General features: G+C 42.2%; 1 protein-coding gene across 1 annotated transcript in view; it reads right to left on the bottom strand.

Moving 5' to 3' along the window:
• Nucleotides 1-21,708, bottom strand: part of fam83b (family with sequence similarity 83 member B) — a 119,645-nt gene extending 97,937 nt beyond the window's left edge. Inside the window, exon 1 of the mRNA XM_063039253.1 lies at nt 21,626-21,708. The gene's annotated coding sequence lies outside the window, so the exon portion shown is untranslated. The remainder of the gene's footprint in view (nt 1-21,625) is intronic.
• Between the last annotated feature and the right edge of the window lie 248 nt (nt 21,709-21,956).

Below are 21,956 nucleotides of genomic sequence, written 5' to 3'. Positions count from 1 at the left end.
AGAACATGAGATGAAGAGTCCTTGAAAGTGAGTCCATAGGTTGTGATGGGGCAAGTGAAGTTATCTCCTTTGGTTCAAGAGCCTGATTGTTGAGGGGTAGTAACTGCTCCTGAACCTGGTGATGTGAATCTTGAGGCTCCTGTACCTTCTTCCTGATGGCAGCAGTGAGAAGAGAGCATGTCCTGGGTGATGGGGGTCCCTGATGATAGATACTGTTTTCCTGGGGCTATGCTCTGTGTAGGTGTGCTCAATGGTGAGGAAGGCTTTACCTGTGATAGATTGGGCTGTATCCACTACTCTTTGTAGGATTTTTCATTCAACTGCACTGGTGTTTCCATACCAGGCTGAGATACAGCCAGTCAATATACTCTCCACCACACATCTATAAAAGTTTATCAAAGTTTTAGATGTCATGTCAAATCTTTGCAAACTCCTAAGGAAATAGAGGCTCTACCATGCTTTCTTCATAATTACACCTATGAGCTGTGCCCAGGACTGGTTCCCCTGAAATGATAACACCAAAGAATCTGGTGAAATGCAACACACCAAATGCCTTCTTAACCGCCCTATCAACTTTGAAGGAGACATCAAAAACGACAAATGAAGTGTAAGGGTATGGGCTTCCAATGCAAGTCAGCTATGTTTTAAAAAGCCCAGAAAGACTGACCCCCCTATTGAAACAATGTGTAGTTACTATTCAAATACGGAAATATGAAGTTGTAACCACAAAGAGAATCAAACTACTTTCTTTCAAATGTTGCTGTCATATCAGGTAGTTCCAGTGTGATTTTGTTTTTGTTTGTTATGTCAGAAAAATGCTGAGGAACTCAGCAGGCCAGGTAGCACCGATAGAAAAGAGTAAACAGTCGATGTTTCAGGCTGAGACCCTTCATCAGGACTGAAAAAAATGATGAGAAGTCAGAGTAAGAATGTGGGAGGGAGGGGAGGGAGAAGTACAAGGTGGTAGGTGACAGGTGAAACCGGGGCGGGGGGGGGGGATGAAATAAAGAGCTGGAAAGTTGATTGGTGAAAGGGATAAAGGGCTGGAGAAGGGGGACTCTGATAGGAGAGGACAGAAGACCATGGAAGAAAGAGAAGAGGGAGGAGCACCAGATGGAGGTGATGCACAGGTACAGAGACAAGATGAGAGAGGAAAACAAAGAAGGGGGGCAATTACAAGAAGGTTGAGAAATGGATGTTCATGCCATCAGGTTGGAGGCTACCCAGACGGAATATAAGGTGTTGCTCCTCCAACCTGAGTATGGCCTCATCGCGGCAGTAAGGAGGCCATGGATTGACGTGCCAGAATGGGAATGGGAAGTAGAATTGAAATGGGTGGCCACCAGGAGATCCTACTTTTTCTGGCAGATGGAGTGTACATGACAGTCCACGTCAGTCCATGACCTCTTCCACTGTCACGATGGGGCCACACTCAGACTGGAGGAGCAACACTTTATATTTCTCAAATGTCTGGTATTTCCTGCCCCCCTTCACTGTTCCCCATTCCTGTTTCCCTTTCTCACCTTATCTCTTTACCCATCATTTCCCTCTGGTGCTCCTCCATCTTCCCTTTCTTCCATTGTCTACCCCCTCCCATCAGGTTCCCCTTTCTCCAGCCCTTTAACTCTTTCACTAATCGACTTCCCAGCCCTTTTCGTCACCCCTTCCCCTCTCCCAGTTTCACTTATCAACTTGTACTTCCTCCCCTTCACCCAACTTCTTGCTCTGACTTCTCATTTTTTTCCAGCCGAGATGAAGAGTCTCAACCTGAAACATGGACTGTTTATTCTTTTCCAATGATGCTGCCTGGCTTGCTGAGTTCCTCTGGGATTTTGTGTGTGCTGCTTGGATTTCCAACATCTGCAGATGTTCTCATGTTTATATTAATTTAAGTTTATGCAATTTATGCAAGGTGAACCCATCCTCAGATTGGAGTAGCAATACCTTATACTCCATCTGGGTAGCCTCCAATCTGATGGCATGAACATTGATTTCTCCTTCCGGTAAAAAAAATTACTTCCCCGTCTCCTCTTCCTCTACTCCCCACTCTGGCCTTTTACCCCCTTTTCCCTGCCTATCACTTCCCCCGGGTCCCCTTGTCCTTCCCTTTCTCCTAACTCCACTCTCTACTCAGATTCCTGTTCTCCAGCCTTTTACCTTTCCCACACACTTGGCTTCACCTTTCACCTCCCAGCTAGCTTTCTTCCCCTCTCCCCACCCTTTTCTTCTGGTGTCTTCCCCCTTCCTTTACAGTCCTGAAGAAGGGAATTGGTCCAAGACGTCAACAGTTTATAGATGCTCCAGCATTTTGTGTATGTTTTTCGTGGTTTTTATACCCCAGTTACGTGGTGCCCATGACAATAACTTTGAACTTGAGCTGGAACATGCAGAGGCCAGGACAAAATGTCAGACAACAGGAGGAGATCTGAGATTTTAATATGACCCACCCTGCCTTTTACATTTCCCCTGAAGAATGGAAAACAGGTCAAACAAGAAAAGGTAAAAGTCAAGGATACTGGAACCCTCATACCTGAGAATACTGTGGAAATGTCGATGACCACTCCCAGCACTGACAACAATAGGTTACAATAATGCCAACCCAACAGTATTACTGTCATATTTTGCATTGTTTACTAAGCACCCCAAACAGATTAGGAGAGCAGAATGACATAGAACACAGAATATTACAACACTGTACAGGCCCTTCAGTCCACAATGTTATATCAAACTTCTAACCTATTCTAAAATCATTCTGATCATTCCCACCTTCATAACCCTCTATATTTCTATCTTCCATGTGCCTGAGAGTTTCTTGAATGCCCTTAATGTACTTGGGTCTCTCCCACCACCCCTGGGAGCACATTCCATGCATCGACCAGTCTCTGTGTAAAGTTATTACCACCGACATCTCCCCTATACTTTCCTCCAATCACCTGAAAACTATGCCATCTTGTATTAGCCATTTAAGACCATAAGACATAGGAGCAAATTAGGCCATTCAGCCCATCAAATCTACTCCACCATTCCATCATGGCTGATTTATTATCCTTCTCAATCAAAACCTATCACCCTCTGCCTTAAATATACCCAATAACTTGGCTTGCACGGATATCTGTGGTGATGAATTCCACAGATCCACCATCCTCCAGCTAGAGGAATTTTTCTTCATCTCTGTTGTAGATGGATATCCCTCTATCCTAATGCTGCACCTTCTTATCCAAAGCTCCTCCATTATAGGAAGCATCCTTTCCACATCCATTTTACCAAGGCCTTTCACTATTTGGTAGGTTTCAGTGATATCCCCCTTCATTCTCTGAACTCCAGCAAGTACATGCCCAGAACCATCAGACCTCCCTCATAGGTTAACCATTTCATGCCCGGGATAATGTTCATGAACATCCTCGGAATATCTCCAATGCCAGCACATCTTTTCTTAGATAGGGACCCAAAACTGTTCACACTACTCCAAGTACAGTCTGTCTAAAGCCTTATAAAGCCTCATAAAGCCTCAGCATTACAACCTTGCTCTTGTATTCTAGTCCTCTCGAAATGAATGCTAACATTGGATTCCTTACCATTGACTCAATCTGCAAGTTAACCTTAATGGAATCCTGCATGAAGAACCCAAATATTTTTGCACCTCTGATTTTTGAATTTCTCCCCTGGAATTTCCACTCCAGGGAAACCTCCATGTGACCTAAGCCCTTCCATTAAGTAACCTCTCATCCTCCTTCGCCTCAAAGAGAAATCCCCTGGCTTGCTCAACCTTTCCTCTTACCTAATCCTGGTAGCAACTTCTGCACCTTCTCTAAAGTTTTAACATCCTTCCCGTAGACAGGCAATCAGAGCACAAATTTCCAAGTGTGGGCCAACATTTGCAGCTGTTGAAACCAAGCTCTCATGTCAACATCTTCAACCTCTCGCTTCAGCACTCTGATGTATCCACCTGCTTCAAGCAGGCTTCAATCGTGGCAGTGACCAAGAAGGTCAGTCTTTACTTATGTATAGTTTTCATAAGTTCCATTGTATTTCTCTATCTTTCTGTAAATGCCTGCAAGAAAAAGAATCTCAAGGTAGCATATATGGTGACATATACACACGTTGAAAATAAATTCACTTTGACTTTGAAAGATTGAACACGATGCACAACAAATGTGAGAGACAAGCAACGCAGAAACAGGCCCTTTGGCCCACTGAGTTTGTACTGACCACTAATCATCCATTTACACTAGTCCCAGTTTATTGTCTCCACATTCTCATCAGCATCCCCCTCCCCTTCCCACTACCACCTACACCCAAGGGACAATTTTCAGTGCTTAGTTACCCCAACAAACCGTAAGCTTTTGGCTGTGGCCAGAGTACATCAGAGAAATGCAAGCAGTTGCAGAAGGAACTTGCAAACTCCTCACAGACAGCAGTCAAGGCCAGGATGGAACCTGTGTCTCTGGCACTGTGAGGTATCAATTATCCACTGCTACTGTGCTGCCATGAATGACAAAACCCATTTTAAAACCTGAACAACACAGGAGATAGCGAAAAAAGTAATTAATTAGCAGAGTTTTTTCTTTGATAGGCTAGAGCCATACGACACAGAAAAGGCCTTTTGGTCCAACTGGAATACACCGACCTTATCTCACAAATAATCTAGCCCCACTCTAAACACAAGAGATTCTGCAGATGCTGGAAATCCTGAGCAACACACACAAAATGCTGAAGAAACTCAGCAGGTTGGGCTGCATTTATGGAGAGGAATAAACAGTCAATGTTTCAGGTCCTGATGAAGGGTCTGATTTGCCTGCCTATGCCCATTTTCCTCTAAATCTTTCCTATCCCTATCCACATCCAAGTACATTTTAAATGTTAATGTACCTGTGTCAACCACTTTCTCTGGCAGCTCATTCCATGTACTGGCTATCATCTGGGTGAAAAAGTGGCGCCTACAGTTCTTACTAAATCTTTCTCCTCCCGTCTTAAACTGATGCCCTTCAGTTCTTGATTCCTCAACCCTGGGAGAAAGGCTGTGTGCATTGACCATCTATGCCCCTCATGATTCTGTACACCTCTATATGATCATCCTTCATTCTCCTGTACCCTAGACTTTATTTATTAGATCATTTAAGATTAGCTTTACTTGTCATCTGTACATCAAAACATACAGTGAAATGCAATCTTTCCATCAAATGAAGTCAGCGATACTTCTGCCACCAATGTAACCTGATCACAACTCACTAACCCTAACCTGTACATCTTTGGAATATGGAAAAAAATCCGGAGAACCCGGAGGAAACCCATGCAGTCACAGGGGTAACGTATAGACTCCTTACAGACAGCAGCAGGAATCAAACCCTGATCTTACAGCTTGCCCTAACCACTATGCTAGCATGCCGCACCCAACTCCCCACCAAGTGTGTTAAAGGAGCTGTCAGAGGAAGTAATAGAGGCAGGTACAGTTACAATGCTTTGAAATTGTTCATTGATGGGAAAGCTTTAGAGGCATTTGGGCCAAATACGGCCAAATGGGACTAGCTCAGGCACACATCTCGGTTAGCATGGATAAATTGGGCCGAAAGGCCGGTTTCCTTGTTGTGTAATTCAATGACTGAAACATCATTGATTCCATGCTGTACAAAATCTAAATCTGTAGATTAACCAAAGCCTTAACAACAACTCCAAAGCAAAACTTTGCAAATGTCAAAAATGCCTGCCTGTAGTTGCCAAAGAAATGTTACCAGTAGACAGTTGATGTCAGCATTTGTAGCTGGAAGGTAAAAGGTGTCTTGCTGGAAGAATTAGTTTCCTACTCATGGAAAGGAATGTAAGAATGGGTGGGCCAGCGGCCGCAAGGTATTCCCTGACATGACACAACTGGGAGTCCCACAGGTCGGACTGAGGAAGGGACCCGTGATCCGATGCCCACCTAAATCCTCACTGGAACTGAATGGGCTGAATCCGCCACCAGGAAGTAGAATCATATTTCTGGTTCTATATAATAAATCTTCGCCTCACAGACCTTTGGCTTTCAACAAACAATCTGCTGGAGGAATCAGAATTAGAATCCAGTTGGTCTAGGCCCAAAATGTTGGCACTTTATTCCTCTCCATTAATGCTGTCTGACCTGCTGGATTGCTTCAACATTTCTGAACTTACAGCAGCTGTAGAATCTCTTGTGTTTCTAGTTTATTATCATTGTCTTATATGATATATATGAGAGTGCCATAAGAAAATGAATCTCAGGATTGTATATGCTGACATATGGGTACTTTGATAATAAATCTACTTTGAACTTTGATGTTCAAAATCTTCAAAATTGCCTTTGAAAGATTTCCTTGATAGCATGAGTGTTATGCCTGTGATGGAACTGAGTCTACAATCCTTGGCAGCCTCTTGCAATCCTCCAAACCAGGCAATGATGCAACCTGTCGAGCAGCATCTGTTGGGGAAAAGGAATTGTTGATGGCCCTGATTCAGAGTTTTGACCCAGAATTTTGACAATTCCTATCCTTTTGCAAATGCGGCTCGATTTGCTGAGTTCTTCCTGCGGCTTGTTTGTTGCCTCAGTTTCCAACATCTGCAATCTCCTGAGTTTCCATTTGCCTTTAAAGTCACTTGCTAAGTTGACACATGAATACACAATGGGCCAGTAGGTTTACATTTTCCACTTTCCAATCCTCACAGACCAGCCATGCCAAGATGTTTTTTTTTAATACTTGGTAATTGTTGTTCATCCATCATTGACGTTGATGAGGACCTCGACACCATAATGATAGTGTCGAGACTAGTGCGTGACTTGGATTTAAGTGAGGGAGAGTTGCGCAGCGTCAGCCTCACTCTCTCTTCCCAATTCCCATCTGGATCCAGTGGCAAGACAGAGTCTAGACGGCTGGAGATGGGACTAGGCGCAGTGGATGACCAGGACGTCTTCTGTGTCTTGTCCTGCTCTACACGTTCCACGACGCGTGCAGAGACTGCCTTCTTGACCGTTGGACCTTCCATTGGTCTCGTCCGCTAAATCCGCCGGAGTCTGTTTTCACATGCTGGGATAAACAACTCCCTATCTCACCGAGGGTTTCAGACCCATCGGCTACACTCACCTGGTTTAGCCGGCTTGTCGAAGCCGTTGCCCGGGGTGTGGCTGCTGTCACATGCAAACAGCTACAGGGAGCCACAGGTGAGAGCTGAGTGCCAGGTGGGGACCAAAGGTGGACTAACCGCCCTAAAAAGGACGCAACATGTTCCCCCACCGGAGGTGCTACCCCTCCCTGACACCCCATAAACCCCACTGGTGTACTGTATGGGGTATATGGAGTGTCCAGGGAGGGGTAGCACCACTGGTAAAGGGGCTTGTTATGTCCATTCTGGAGCAATTCACTCACTTTTGGTCTCCACCAGACACCCAACTCTCACCTGCGGCTCTACATAGCTGTTTCATTTTACTTTCATGGTAACAGGTCCTCCAGCCCAATGAGCCCACACTGTCCAATTACCCATATAACCAACTAGCCTACAAACCTGTCTGTCTTTGGAATGTGGGAAGAACCCAGAGCACCCGGAGGAAACCAACGCAGTCACAGATCGAATGTACAAGCTCCTTACAGACAGCAGTGGGAATTCAACACGGGTCACTGGCACTGTAACTGTGTTACACTGGCCACTGTGCTACCATACCGGCCAAGTAGCTGTTTGCATGCAACGTAGCCACATCCCAGTTCAGCACTTTGACAGCCAGGCTAAACCAGGTAAGGGTAGTTAGCGGGTCTCGTACCCCAGTGAGACAGGGACATGCCTGTGCTACCATGTGAGGTCAGGACGGATGAGAACAATGAGATCCAATAGCCAGTTCTCCACTTTAAAAACTCTCCCACACAGTTTTCTATGAACTGGCAGATATGATGGGCAACCAATCAAATTGAAATTGATTTAATGTGGAAAATCATGTCAGCAATTATTTCTAGAAAGAAATACCACAGTTTCAGTATTGGAAAGCAATTCCAGTTGGAATGTACACAACCGTGTCTGACATTTTCCCAGTGATGACTACTGATTTAAAATGAAGCTCAGAGCCCACAAGCAACTGTTGCTTGGAAAACACGCAAAAGTTCACAATGAAAATTCATAAGGTGGATCAAAATTCACTGAAAACTTCTCATACTATCCTCAAAACGCTCAGACCATGGTCAAAGGTGGGAATTGTCCGTACTGAAAAATGTGGAATAGCTAATTTATTTGAGTGCCAGTGTGGTTCTGTTGCCCAACCAATGATTAATTCTGGTGAGGACCTGTATCTGAGTGAATGTCACTCCAACATAGATCACTGTGGTGGACCGTGCCTCAAGGAGAGGGGGAAGCACTTTCCTTATTTGACATTTCCGGCTTTGATCTATGTTTGACTGGTGTATGAGGTAAGATGGAGATACAGCAGGGATAAGAAATATATAATTATGTCTGTACGTTGTAGAGGTTACCTTCACATATACAATGTCATTTTCGTTTGGGTTTCTCAATTATTTATTGGATGTTCTTTTTATATTTCAAAATTAATCAAGGTTAGAAATAGATTTATTATTGCTGACTTATATGTTGTGAACTTTGTGGTTTTGAGGCAGCAGTACAGTGTAAAGATACAACATTGCTACAAATTACAAATATTAATAAACAGTGCGAAAAAGGAACAGTGAGGTGGTGTTTAAGGTTTCATGGATCATTCAGATGGCAAAGAAGAAGCTTTTCCTTAAATGTTGAGTATGGGTTTTGAGGCTCATATACCCCCTCCCTGATGGAAGTAATGAGAAGAGAACATTTCTCATCTGATGAGGGTCCTTAGTGATGGATTCTACCTTCTTGAGACATCACCTCTTGAAGATATCCTCAGTAGTGGGAAGGGTTGTGCCCATCATGGAGGTGGCCAAGTCTGCAACCCTCTGCAGCCTTTTGTGATCCTGTGCATCGAAGCCTCCATACCAGGCAGTGAAGCAACCAGTCCAAGAGCTCTCCATGGTACATCTTTTAAAACTAGTTAGAGTCTTTGGTGACATACAAATTTTCTCAAGCTCCCAGTAAAGTCAGTGGTGTGCCTTCTTGGTGATTGCATCCATATGTTGTGCCCAGGGTGGATCCTTTGAAGTGTTGATGCCCAGGATCTTAAGCTGCACACCCTTTCCACCACTGGCCCCTCAGTATGGACCAGTGCATGTTCTTCCGACTTCCCATCCTGAAGTTCACAATCAATTCCTTGGTCTGGGTGATGTTGAGTGTGAGGTTATTGTTGTTGCACCACTCAACCCTCCAACCTATTGCACCCCAGTGTGGCTCCTCGTCACCATCGGAGATTCTGCCAGTAACAGCTGTGTCATGGGCAAATGTATAGGTGGCACTTGTCCTGTGCCCACACAGTCATGAGTGTAGAAAGAGTAGATCCGTGAGTTAATCATGCCTGTGTTGATTGTCAGCGAGGAGGTGATGGTGTCACGGATCCCTACTGACTGTAGTGTCCCTATTAGTAAGACAAGTGTTATGAGTTTAACTTTATTCATAACAAAATTACATATATAAATGAAGAAACAGAGCAAAACTTTGAAATTCATAGTCAATATAATCAGTACTGTTCATTTATTTGTTTAAAAAAAGCCATAGCACCAGTGCCACTCCTGTGGTCTTCAGGGTGATAGATCCTTTCATTGTTCGAGGGGCTTCCCCATCAGACTCTGCCCCTCCATGTATCATAGTGTAAGGAGACTAGATAGAGGTTCTTCCCCTCAGAGCCTTTACATTGGCAGCATTGAGCTTCAGTGCATTCCTCAGCATGCCCTCCTGTACCAGTTGGCAGCATTCTCTTCTGGCTATCTCACTGAGATGGAAGAACAACAAACTTGGGGCAGACTAAAGTGCTTCTTTCCAGCAGGACTTGATGTCTGTCTCAGTGTGTGTCCCCTGGATCAACCAATAGATCAGAGAGTCCTCTGTTAGGCCATTGCTGGGGATGAACTAGGACATGGACCCTTGCATCTATCTCTACACTCTCTTAGTAGATCCACAGTCTCCAAGAGCTACTACCCTTGGACCTTATGTCTATTGTGGAAGGAGCAGTTCTTACCCTGCAACCATCAGGCTCCTGAACCGGTGTGGATCTCCTCAAATGAACTTATTCTTTGACCAACAGGCCGATTGCAGAGTTTATTTACACCTCATGTTCTTAGTATTATTTGTATTTGCACACTTTGTCCTCTCTTTCACTTTGTTTGGTGGTCTTTATCCATTTCTGTGCCAGCTTTTCATAAAATTCTATTTTATTTCTTTTATTACTATAAACGCTTGCAAGAAAATGAATCTCAAAGTAGTATATGGTAGCACTTACAGTATCCACTTTGATAATAAATTTACCTTGAACTTTGAACTGTCGCTTCCCCATTGCAGCTGTCCCGAGGGTAGTGGGTGTTGGGGATGATACTTTGTCTGTACAGGGATGATCTGACTAAGAAGGCCTCTCTCAACACCAACAGAGTGAGGCTTCGGTGCTTGTGGGTGAGTTCTGGCAATGAGGCATTCTGCCAGATGGTTTGGAGATCTCTCTCTTGTCATGCATTGTTATTCCATTCTGTGCCTTGTGGTGCATCGGGCGGCAACCTTGCCGTTTTGTTTAGCATTTTTGTCTGTTTTTTTTGAGGCCGAGTTCGATGATCAACCCAGCACGGATGGAGCGTGTGCAAGTAGCTGGCCAGGTTCGAACCCAGGACAGCTGCCTTGAAATCTGGAGAGGGTGCCACTTCACCACCGGCCAGTTACTTGTCATGTGTACTGTTCATCAATACTACAATCGGAGCTCTGAGAGGCTTGGGACCTGCTGCCGCCTCTGTTCCTTCCACAATAGACATAAGGCTGCGATGAAGAGTGTGTTGCTCAGGGCAAGTGCCTTCCTCTGATTGCTGTGTACAAGCTGCTACTCCATACAGCTCACAACTTAGCACGAGTGACCTTATGTTTATTTTGTCATTTAAGTTCTGTATAATCTGTTGTTAATTAAAGTTTATAGTACAGAGAATATAGAACATTACGGGTCTTTCAGTACACAATGTTGTGACAATCTTTTAACCTAATCTAAGATCAGTCTAACCCAATCTGCCCACATAGCCAACTAGTTTTCTCTCATGCATTTCCCTATCTAACAGTTCTTTAAATTACGCAATGTATCTTCTCCTACCACCAGCCCGGCAAGGAGTTCCACACACCCACCACACTCTGTGTAAAAAAGTTAACCCTGACATTCCCCCATACTTTCCTCCAATCACCTTAAAATTATACCCCCTTTCATTAGCCATTTCAGCCCTGGTAAAAAAAAGTCTCTGGCTATCTGCTTGATCTATGCCCTTTATCATAAGACCATAAGATATAGGAGCAGGATTAGGATACTCAGCCCATCTTGTACATCTCAATTTCCTCTCATTTTCATCTGCTCTGTAAAGAAAAGCCCTAACTCACTCAACCTATCCTCATGAGACATGCTCTCCAATCTGGGCAGTATTCTGGTAAATCTCCTCTGCTCCCTCTCTAAAACTTCCTTATCTTTCATATAATGAGGCAACCGGAGCTGAACACAGTACTCCAAGTGTATTGTAACCTGGGTTTTATAGAGCTGCAACATTACCTCACAGCTTTTGAACTCAACCTCCCGAATAATGAAGGCTAACGATCCAAACACCTTCTCAATCAACGCCATACATCTTCTTAACAACCCTATCAGTTAACTGTTGGCTTACATTAGTCATGTATGCAATATATTTTCCTACAAAAAGTGGATTTACATGGTATTTAAACCCTGGGTATATATGCTCATGATAATAAACTCAGACTTGATCTGATGCATGTCTTGGTTGTAAACCATGCAACAATGCTGCCTACTTATTTGCAACCAGCCTGGTAAATTGTCTGGGGGAATTGAAGTGCAATTTATTGCAGTTGAAAAGGTGAACTCTAATTCCTAATCGCCATAATTTATGAAATCCTTAAAGTGTTGAGCCCACCTACAAGGAGTGCTACCCAAGAAATCAACGTCTATCATCAAGGACCCCCATAATCCAGCCCATGCTTCCTTCTCACTGCTGCCATCGGGAAGGAGGTACAGGGACCTTATGCCCTACACCACTAGCTTCAGGAACAGTAATTAACCCTCAAATATCAGGCTCCTGTATTATTGTTTACAATTTCACTCACCTCAACACTGAATTGATTCCATAACCTATGGACTCACTTTCAATAACTCCACAACTCGTGTCCTCAATATTATTTATTTATTTATTTACTGTATTTGCGCAGTTTGTCTTCTTATGCACATTGGTTGTATGTACATCTTTGTCTGTGGTATTTAAGACCATAAATCATAGAAGCAATATTACACCTTAAATATACCCAGTGACTTGGCAATAAATTCCACAGATTCACCACTCTCTGGCTAAAGAAATCCCTGCTCATCTCCATTCTAAAGTGACATCACTCTATTCTGAGGCTGTGTTTTCTGGTCCTAGAATCCCTTACTATAAGAAACATCCTCTCCACATCCATTCTACCTGGGCCTTTCAACATAGCTTCAATGAGATGTTCAATGAGATCCCCCGTTATTCTTCTAAATTCCGGCAAGTGAAGATCCAGCATCATCAAACGCCCCTCATACAATAACCCTTTCATTCCCAGAATCATTCTCATGAGCCTTTCCTAGATCAGGGGCCCAAAACTGCTCACAATGCTCCAAGTGAAGCCTCACCAGTGCCTTATTTCCCCCAATTTCCCCTGGGATCAATAAAGTATGACTATTACTATTACTATTATTACTATTATAAAGTCTCAGCATTGCATCCTTGCTTTTATATTGCAGCCCTCTTGACATGAATGCAATTATTGCATTTGCCGTCTTCATCACCACTTCAACCATCAACTTAACCTTTAAAGGACCCTGCATGAGGACTCCCAAGTCCCTTTATACCATGGATTTTTTGTCTTTTTTTCCCCATTTAGAAAATAGTCTACACTTTTATTCCTTCTGCCAAAGAACATGACCATACATTTCCCAACACTGTATTCCAACTGGCCCTTCTATGCCCATTTTCCTGATCTGTCTAAGACCTTTTGGAGCCTCTCTGCTTCCTCAAAACTGTCTGCCCCTCCACCTATCCTTGTACCATCTGCAAACTTGGCCACACAACCATCAATTCCATCATCCAAATCATTCAGATATCATGTAAAATTAAGCAGTCCCGACACAGGTCCCTGCGGAACACCACTAATCACTGCTAGCCAACCACAAAACGCTCTTTTTATTCCCATTCTTTTCCTCCTGCCAATTAGCCAATGCTCAGTCCATGCTAGTATCTTTCCTGTAATACTATGGGCTCTTATCTGTTAAGCAGCCTCATGTGCAGCACCTTGTCAAAGGTCTTCTGAAAATCCAGGTACATAACAATCTACAATTCTCCTTTGTCCATCCTGCTTGTTATTTCCTCAAATAATTGCAACAGATTTGTCAGGCAAGATCTTGGATCCCTTAAGGAAACTATGCTGACTTTGGCCTATTTTATCATGCACCTTCAAGTACCCTGAGACCTCATTCTTAACAATTAAATTAATGCTAGAATCTAGTGATTCCTGAAAGTTCACTATCACTAATGTCTCCACAATCTCTTCAGCTATCTCTTTCAGAACCCTGAGGTGTAGTCCATTTGGTCCAGATGACTTATCTACCTTCAGACCTTTCAGCTACCCAAGTACTTTCTCCCTAGTAACAGCAACTGCACTCATTTCTGCCCCCAACAGTCTCGAACTTACAGCATACTGCTAGTTTTTCATTGTTTCTATTGTGTTTCTTTGTATTTACTGTGATTGCCTCCAGAAAAATGAATCTCAGGGTTGTATATAGTGATGCACCTGTACTTTGATGGTAAATTTACTTTGAACTTTGAATTATGAAGAAATGCATGCATTGTATCTGTACACAACTTCTTTTCTAAGAAATACAAGAGTGTTAATTATTTTAACATTGTATGTTCTTTGGTTCACTTGTAAGAAGATTGATACCCAATATTTTATTAATCTGTCATTTCCACCCGTCCTTCCTCTGCCTTCTAGGGAGTTAAGTATATTTTGACAAACCTCTTCCTTGTTACAAGTTGTAAAAGATCTCAGTATATGTTTTTCTGTTTTTTTGCCAGCTACTTCGTTTTTTTTTTCTCCCTCTCTACTGATTTTCTGGTTCGCCCTTCCTTGCTGTTTAGCCCACTCCCTTCTTACAGTTTGTGAGCTTATTGTTCTGCTTGGCTGGATTTCAAGATCTAATGAAAGGATAACATTATTTGTCATATGTAGATTGAACATAGAAACATAGAAACATAGAAAATAGGTGCAGGAGTAGGCCATTCGGCCCTTCGAGCCTGCACCGCCATTTATTATGATCATGGCTGATCATCCAACTCAGAACCCTGCCCCAGCCTTCCCTCCATACCCCCTGACCCCTGTAGCCACAAGGGCCATATCTAACTCCCTCTTAAATATAGCCAATGAACTGGCCTCAACAGTTTCCTGTGGCAGAGAATTCCACAGATTCACCACTCTCTGTGTGAAGAAGTTTTTCCTAATCTCAGTCCTAAAAGGCTTCCCCTCTATCCTCAAACTGTGACCCCTTGTTCTGGACTTCCCCAACATCGGGAACAATCTTCCTGCATCTAGCCTGTCCAATCCATTTAGGATCTTATACGTTTCAATCAGATCCCCCCTCAATCTTCTAAATTCCAACGAGTACAAGCCCAATTCATCCAGTCTTTCTTCATATGAAAGTCCTGCCATCCCAGGAATCAATCTGGTGAACCTTCTTTGTACTCCCTCTATGGCAAAGATGTCTTTCCTCAGATTAGGGGACCAAAACTGCACACAATACTCCAGGTGTGGTCTCACCAAGGCCTTGTACAACTGCAGTAGTACCTCCCTGCTCCTGTACTCGAATCCTCTCGCTATAAATGCCAGCATACCATTCGCCTTTTTCACCGCCTGCTGTACCTGCATGCCCACTTTCAATGACTGGTGTATAATGACACCCAGGTCTCGTTGCACCTCCCCTTTTCCTAATCGGCCACCATTCAGATAATAATCTGTTTTCCTATTTTTGCCACCAAAGTGGATAACTTCACATTTATCCACATTAAATTGCATCTGCCATGAATTTGCCCACTCACCCAACCTATCCAAGTCACCCTGCATCCTCTTAGCATCCTCCTCACTGCTAACACTGCCACCCAGCTTCGTGTCATCCGCAAACTTGGAGATGCTGCATTTAATTCTCTCATCCAAGTCATTAATATATATTGTAAACAACTGGGGTCCCAGCACTGAGCCTTGTGGTACCCCACTAGTCACCACCTGCCATTCTGAAAAGGTCCCGTTTATTCCCACTCTTTGCTTCCTGTCTGCTAACCAATTCTCAACCCACACCAATACCTTACCCCCAATACCATGTGCTTTAAGTTTGCACACTAATCTCCTGTGTGGGACCTTTTGAAAATCCAAATATACCACATCTACTGGTTCTCCCCTATCCACTCTACTAGTTACATCCTCAAAAAATTCTATGAGATTCGTCAGACATGATTTTCCTTTCACAAATCCATGCTGACTTTGTCCGATCATTTCACCGCTTTCCAAATGTGCTGTTATCACATCCTTGATAACTGACTCCAGCAGTTTCCCCACCACCGACGTTAGGCTAACTGGTCTATAATTCCCCGGTTTCTCTCTCCCTCCTTTTTTAAAAAGTGGGGTTACATTAGCCACCCTCCAATCCTCAGGAACTAGTCCAGAATCTAACGAGTTTTGAAAAATTATCACTAATGCATCCACTATTTCTTGGGCTACTTCTTTAAGCACTCTGGGATGCAGACCATCTGGCCCTGGGGATTTATCTGCCTTCAATCCCTTCAATTTACCTAACACCACTTCCCTACTAACATGTATTTCGCTCAGTTCCTCCATCTCACTGGAACCTCTGTCCCTTACTATTTCTGGAAGATTATTTATGTCCTCCTTAGTGAAGACAGAACCAAAGTAATTATTCAATTGGTCTGCCATGTCCTTGCTCCCCATAATCAATTCACCTGTTTCTGTCTGCAGGGGACCTACATTTGTCTTTACCAGTCTTTTCCTTTTTACATATCTATAAAAACTTTTACAGTCCGTTTTTATGTTCCCTGCCAGTTTTCTCTCATAATCTTTTTTCCCCTTCCTTTCCCTTCCATGTCACATGTTAATCAGGCTTTTAAGCCAGAGGGAATGACTTCACTGAATTTCACTCACCCCAACATAGAACTAATCCCCTCATCCCACAATGTATGGACTCACTTTCAAGCATTCTTCAACTCATGTTGTCGGTATTTATTTCTTATTTATTTATTATTATTACTATTATGAATATTATTTCTTTTTGTATTTGCACAATTTGTCATCTTTTGCACACTGGTTGTCCACCCTGTTGGTGTGGTCTTTCATTGATTCTATCGTGTTTCTTTGCACCTACTGTGAATGCCTGCAAGAATATGAATCTTAGGGTTGTATATGGTGACGTAAATAAATGTACATTGAACTTTGATGTAAACTTGTCAACTGGTTTATTACTGTCATATCTAGCAAGGTGGAGTCAGAAACTTTGTTTGGCATGCCTTCCATACAGGCAATCACAACAGTACTTTGAGGTGGTACTTGGGAAAGGCAGTAACAGAAAGCAGTATAAAAAATTACAGTTACACAGAAAGTTCAGTGCAGGTAGGCACGAAGATGCAAGTTCATAATAAGTTAGCTTGTGAGGTCAACACTCTGTTATTGTGCCAGGGGAATTTTCAATAATCTTATAACAGTGGGATAGAAGCTGTCCTTGAGGCCAGTTGTACGTGGTTTCAGACTTTTCTGTCCTCTGCTTGTGGTTTGAGGGGGTTGGTGATGGGGAGAGAGAATGTCCCGGATAAGGGGTGGGTGGGATCCTATGGCTGCTTTGCCAAGGCAGTGAGAAGTCTAGACAGAGTGCATGGAGGGGATGCTGGCTTCCGTGATACACTGAGCTGTGTCCGCAAATCTCTCAGTTTCCAGCAATCTTAGGTATTGGTATTGGTATATCCGGGTACTTTTACTGTTTATGATTGTTATTTTGTTTTTTTGGCACCACGCTTCCAGCGCTAACATAGCATGCCAACAACTGACGAACTCTAGCCTGTAGGTCTTTAGAATGTGAGAGGAAACCAGAGCATCCCAAGGAAACTCATGTGTCACAGGAAGAACATACAAACTTCTCACAGATGGCAGTGGGAGATGAACCCCGATCATCGGCACTCTAGAGGGTTATGCTAACTGCTACGCTACCATGCCACCCGTAAAACAAGCAACCCTAATTTTTCCAATTAGGTAACACTCCCCAGCAGAAATTTTATTTTTCAACTGAAAGAATATCAGCTAAGAATTATAAATTATTTATTTTGATGTTTAATATTCATAGGTTTTCATCTATACTCAGTGTTCACTTTGCTAGGTATACCTGTACACAAGCTCATTAATGCAAATATGTAATCAGCCAATCATGCAGATGCAATTCAATGCTTATAAGCATGCAGATATCAAAGGTTCCAAAGTACATTTAATATCGGAGTATGTATACAGCATACAACCTGAAATTTGCCCTCTTCACTGGTCCATGAAACAAAAAAAAGGCATAGAATAATAGAAAAATCAAAGCACCCAAAGCCCTTCATCCCTGCTGCTTTATACAAGCAGCAGCATAAACATCGACCCCCCCCACCCAAAAAAGCAGAAGCACCAACACCCTCCACCACCACCATTCGAGCAGCAGCCAAGGCACCAAAGAGCCAATTGATCCAGAATCTATCAAAATACAGTTCACAGACCAGCACTTTACTCTCTCCCCATCGAGGGAGAGAGAGGTCACTCCTGCAACTACGAGAGTAGAGACCTGCAATTCACTGTTTGGAATCTTCCACATCACTTCGCCAACCCCTCCCCACCCCCCTCGAGGACTGGCAGGTTCTCACTGCAATGGGGAAGAAACATGATCTAAGTGACTTTGACCATGGAATGCTTGTTGGTACCAGATGGAGAGGTTTAAATATATCTGAAACTGCTGATCTCCTGGGATTTTCATGCACAACCATCTCTGGAATTATAGAGAATGGTGCAATAAACAAAACACATCCAGTGAGCACTAGTTCTGTGGGTGAAAGTGCCTTGTTAATGAGAGAGGTCAGAGGAGAATGGCCAATCTGGTTCAAGCTGACACGAATGTGACGGTAACTCAAATAACTACACATTACAACAGTAGACGACAGAAGAGCATCTCTAAATGGACAACACATTGAACATTGAAGTTAATGGGATTACAGCAGAAGAACACCATGAACATACACTCAGTGGCCAAATTATTAGTTGCAAGAGTTGTATATTAAAGTGGCCTCTGAGTATAATTCATGCAATTAGCTCTGCTAACTTTCATGCCTGTACAGGTAAATGTATACTATGCTAACAGACTAATTTCAGACTTAAAAGTTTCATTCTCAAACTTTCACTGAAATGTGGTACATTCTTATTATTTTACCCCAGAAGATCATTTAGTATCAGAACACTGACCTTGTTTCATTACTGTATGGCTGCAGTTGTTTCCTGCTGAACAATACTTATAATGGAATGGTTACTGAATTACCATCAGCTGTTTTGAATCCATGAGATTTGTAGTTATTGACAAAAGTCTAGAATTCTTTATTCTGCGGTGAAATATTTTCACTGCAGGATCAGAGATTAAAACAGCCTTTGTTTAACAGCTGCTACTGATTCCCTTCCCTTTCTTTGTACCCATACGCAGTGGCACTTTAGCATAATGCTTTACATTACCAGGGTTCAATTCCCACCTTGACTGTAAGGAATTGGTGCGTTTTCCTTGTGGCCAAGTGGGTTTCCTCCAGGTGCTTTGGTTTCCTCCCACATCCCAAAGATGTATGAGTCAATAGGCTAACTGGTCACTTGCATTCATTTGGGCAATGCAGGCTCATTAGGCCAGAAAGGCCTGTTATTATGCTGTATCTCCAAATAAAATTGAATGAATGAATCAATAAATCAATCAATCAATCAATCAACCAACCAACCAATCAATGACAAAATAAATAAATAGACAAACAATTAAATAAATAAAATCATAAATATAACTAATAAACTCTTAGAGATGCATATGGATGATAGAAAAATGGAGGGTGAGATTGATCTTAGAGTAGGTTGAAAGATCAGCATTACATTATGGGCCAAAGGGTCTATACTGGGCTGTAATATTCTATCTTACGTGGAATAATATTCCTACAATTTCTACAACATCATTTCTAACTCCAGGACGTGCTTTCTTCTTGCTGCTGCCACCGGTAAGGAAGTGCAGGAGCATTTAGGTCCAACATCACCAGGTTCAGGAACAGTTACTACCTTACATCCATCAGGATCCTGAACCAGCATGGGTAACTTCAGTCACCTCAACTCTGAATTGATCGCCGACAGACTCACTTAAAGGACTCTACAACTCATGTTCTCATTACTATTTATTTAATTATCTGCTTTTGTTTGTTTGATTATTTATTGTTAATTTACACAGTTTGTCTTCTTTTACACATTGATTGTTTGTCAGTCTTTATGTGAAGTTGTTCATTAATTTTATTGTATTTTTCTCTTCTACTGTGAATGTCTGCAAAAAATGAAACTCATGGTGACATACAGTATGCATGTATTGATAATAAATTCATTTTAAACTTTGAAATGTGTGGATGATCTCGAACTGGGGAAGGCAGGATTTTGTTGATCAGTACAGAGGAGGGTAATAACAAGTAGGGAAGGACAAATAACAGGCCCACAGAAAGGACAATTGATTGGCAGATGTATTTCAATACAAAGCAATGAGTTTTGCTGAGAGTGGTAAGGAGGTCATTTGGAAGGTGCTACTCTGGGTGGGGCAGAGAGATAAAAAGGACGTTGGAGAGCTCTACACAAACCCCTGAAAGATGAACTGAAAGTTAGCAAGGCCATAAGAGATAGCTTAATAGTAGGGCATATTTCCGTAAGACCCTAAGACCACAGTAGGAGCAGAATTGGTCCATTCGGCCCATCATGCCTGCTCCATTATTCTGTCATGGCTAATCTCAACTCTATTTTCCTGCCTTCTCCCCATAACCTTTCACACCCTTACTAATCAAGAACCTATTAACCTCTGTTTTAAATATACCATGACTTGCTGAGTTTCTCCAGCATATTGTGTGTGTGCGTGGGTGTGTGTGTGTGTGTGTGTGTTGCTCAAGATTTCCAGCATCTGTAGAATCTCTTGTGTCTTTAATTATGAAATGTTTTCCGTGAGCAGGCGCAGAGTTTTGACTCTTGTGGGCAAGATAAATTAAGGCTGGCAATAAAAGTTGGCCGTCTAGAAAATCAGTAGGAAGTTTAAAAGACATGGTGATGTGGGAAGATTGAATGTGTAAAGATTCTATTTGTGTGGGTGGATTTTGATTGATGTCACAGAGTTGAAGACATTCCCAGTTATCAGCATTTATACACCCGATTGTAACAGCTGCGTATTGCTTGTCTTATCTCATGTGACCGGCTGCCACACTGTTTATGAGGAAATCAAATCACATAGTACTACACTAGGTGCTAGTGAGCCATCAGCTCTAGGTATCAGAAGGAGGCAGTGAATAGAATACTCGCACTTCTGGAGGTAAGTTTTGTTTATAACAAAATAGCAATATATACAAAATATGAACAAGAACAATTCAAAATTCCAACATTCTGTCTCTGGTTCCAAATCTCAGATATCAATGAAAATCAAATTCCTTTTTAGTTAGAATCAGTGAGATTCATTAAAATAACCTTTATTACTCCAGTTTCTCTAACTAATTAGATCTAGCGTTATTGCCTAATTAAAGGTTTGTAAACTAACCTTTGCCTTTCTATTTATCCCTAGTTAGTTACATGGTCTGAGTCAACATTCCCTCCCTAGTTACAAAACTAATTGAATTCCTTTTCTTCAGTATTATGGTTAACTTCAGTTTCAGTTCAGGTCAGCATGTCTACAAATTCAAATTCAACACCAAAAAAAAATATATATGCTGCTTAGCTCCTTTCATGACAAATTCTCCAACATCACAACTTCTAAACAAAGTAAATTTCATTCAGTAAATTAACATAGTCTTTGCAAGATTAATCAGTTATTCCAGAAAATCAAATTCAGATCCTTCAAATGAGAAATAAACTTATACATCCGACCATATTAAATCCTGAAACATTTTGTTCCCATACTGGTTCTTCGATCTTGGGTGGCTCGCCAACTTGTTTCTTGGTTTGTTGGATGAAATAGTGGATCATTTACAGAAAGTCGATTCACAATACTTACACAAAAAAAACCTGGCCTGTATACAACATGATTACAATCCGTAAATTCTTATACGCATTCTATTTTCTATTTCAAAATAACTCAAAATCACATTGTCATTTTCAAACATTTCTCAGTTACAGCACTACTGAATATATTTCACGCACAAATTATACACTCGGATCAGTAAGTATTTTAACTCACCAAACCCCTTGGTATGATTTAACAAACTAATCCCCAGTTTCCCAGTAGAGATCTTGGACACTACTCTCTGCCGCTATTGTCTCGCGATAGCTGATGCTCATTATAGCTGCAGCTTCAATAAATATTTTATCAATTTCGTCTCTCCTCCAGGTGTTTCACCTTGAGGATTTCCGATAAGTAGGGCAGAGATACTAACTACTAATTCCACTTCTAACAGTTTTCATCTTTAGTTAGTTTCTAATAGTTTACTGTGTTCGCTGTTGCTTGCCCACAGCTGCATCAGCCATGTCTTGTTCTCACATAGCTATTCTTTTAAGATCTCTTTTTTAAA

Source organism: Mobula hypostoma, chromosome 2, assembly GCF_963921235.1.
Source record: "Mobula hypostoma chromosome 2, sMobHyp1.1, whole genome shotgun sequence".
Classification (NCBI taxonomy): Eukaryota; Metazoa; Chordata; class Chondrichthyes; order Myliobatiformes; family Myliobatidae; genus Mobula; species Mobula hypostoma.
The sequence above is the reverse complement of the archived record's forward strand: the minus strand, read 5'-3'. Positions and strand labels throughout refer to the sequence as shown.